A 2,500-nucleotide genomic window follows, 5' to 3' on the forward strand; every position below is an offset into this window, starting at 1 on the left:
TTTTCTTCTATAATATGATATCAAACTTGAAAAGCTTAGAAGCAAATTCAACATAATTTTTTTTCAAAAATCAAAATATTAATCTAAAAAAATACATCAATTCTCTCATAAAAACAACAATACATATATTCTTGTAAACATTAATTATTTCGAAAAAAATACCTGAAATTTTAAATATATATATATATATATATATATATATATATATGCTAAATAGAAAAAATACAACAAACAAATCACCATACAACTACAACTAGTCTACTTGCGGAAAACGAATATGACACATAATCCCGTATTTCAAATTACTGAAATAGCCGAGTTTAGCATGAAAAGCAAACAACAGCATTCCATTTAACTGTTGTTTACGATGTTGACACAAACAATTCCGTTGTTGTCGGCGATAATGAATAAATGTCCGTTGTCTGTTTTTGTTATACGGGTTAACAGAGAACGGTTGATTGGTGGAGTTCCGCGGTGGAAGCATCATTTTCCGGGAGATTCGAGGCTTCCATTTGCTGGATTGGATTCCGAGCGACATCCAGCCCGGGTGTGGATTGGATGTGGATTAGATGCGGATTGGATGTGGATAGAATGTGGATTGGATGTGGATAGAAGGCGGATTGGATGTGGATAGAATGTGGATTGGATGTGGATAGAATGCGGATTGGATGTGGATAGAATGCGGATTGGATGTGGATAGAATGTGGATTGGATGTGGATATAATCCTGGTTGGATGTGGATAGAATGTGGATTGGATGTGGATATAATCCTGGTTGGATGTGGATAGAATGTGGATTGGATGTGGATAGAATCCTGATTGGATGTGGATAGAGTGCGGATTGGATGTGCATAGAATGAGGATTGGATGTGGATAGAATGCAGATTACATGTGGATAGAATACAAATTGGATGGGTATTGGATGTGGCTAGAATGTGTTTGGATACGATATGGATAAACTGTAGATTGGAAGTGGATAGGATCCTGTTAGGAAATGGATAGGATGTGGATAAATTGTAGGTAGGATATGGAGAAAATGATGTTCGGAAGTGGATAGAATATGGATAGGATATAGATAGACAGTAGATAGGATGTGAATAGATTGCAAATAGAGTGGGAATAGGATGTGGATAGGATGGAAATAGAATGTGGATAAAATGGTAATTAAATATAGATAGCAAACGCTCGAACGCATCCTCACGCCATGAGAATGTGGATGGAGATAATGTGGATATAACATGGACAAGATGTGGATGTACATAGGATGTGGATTAATTAAGTCCTCTACGTAAGTCTTCTAAGAGAGTGGATATGAAGTGGATAGGAACTCTAAGGCAATCTAGAATAATTAAGAAATGGATATTTTTCATGAGAATTCGATGTGGATAAGTACTATTCTCGAACACATCCTAGAAAATATAGAAGTGGATAGACAGAATTCAGAAGAAATGATAAGCAAAACCTCTCGCGATAGAAAGTGGATAGAGAAGGATTGGACGTTGAGAAAATGTGGATAGAATAATGGATAAGCCTTCGTTACAAAAGGGATGTGGATAGGGCCTTGGTAGGATGTGGATAGAAAATGGATTTTAAAGACCTCAACCCTAACTGCAACAAAAAAAGTAGAGACAGGAATATGGATAGGATGTTAATAGAATGTGGATAGGAAGTGGATAAGACAAAATCCTTGATCAGAGATTTTTAAAAGTGGATGCGGATTAGACGGTCATAGATTGCGGCTAAAGTGGATGAGGTGGATGTGGATAAGACGCTGATGGAATGTGGATAGAAAATCGACAAAAGCAATCCTCCACTATACCTCCCCCCCCCCCAAAAAAAAAAGAAACGGATAACGAAAATGTGGATGAAAATGCTCTCTGGAATGTGGATGAAAATGCTCCCTGGAATGTGGATGAAAAATAAATAAACAAGAGCCAAAATCCTCCACCACCACCACCAAAAAAAAAATAAATAAAAAAAAAAAATAAATAAATAAAGAAGTCCCCCCTTGAAGTTCTTCAGGAACAATTGAGCTTCTCCATAGTACTGACTCTCTCCTCTCCCTTTTGTGAAAGAGAATACATATTATTTCATTAAACCTCCTAAGACAAGTGGATATAAATTTATTATTCCATCGCCGCGGGTGGAAGAGAGAAGAGGCTGGAATGTCAGATGGAGGAAAGAGCAGGGAGATTAATTAAAAGTTTTTTCTATTTATCTAAAACATTACTTGGTGGGATAATGAACTTCTGTCAACACTGATTTTTTTTTTTTTTTTTTTTTTTTTTTTGTCTTCCTCTCTCTCTCTCTCTCTCTTCTTTCTTTTCGTTCTTATTCGGGTGTTTCCTTTTTTTTAAGGAAGGGAAAGAGGTATCGTAAAGTTATGTTGATATTTATATTTTTTTATGGGGGGGAGGGGGGAAGGGGGGGTTGAAGTGTGATGTTTCCAAACGAATTTTTTCCTTCTTTTTTTTACTTTTTTTACTTTTTCTTTTTTCTTT

Source organism: Penaeus vannamei, chromosome 19, assembly GCF_042767895.1.
Source record: "Penaeus vannamei isolate JL-2024 chromosome 19, ASM4276789v1, whole genome shotgun sequence".
NCBI lineage: Eukaryota > Metazoa > Arthropoda > Malacostraca > Decapoda > Penaeidae > Penaeus > Penaeus vannamei.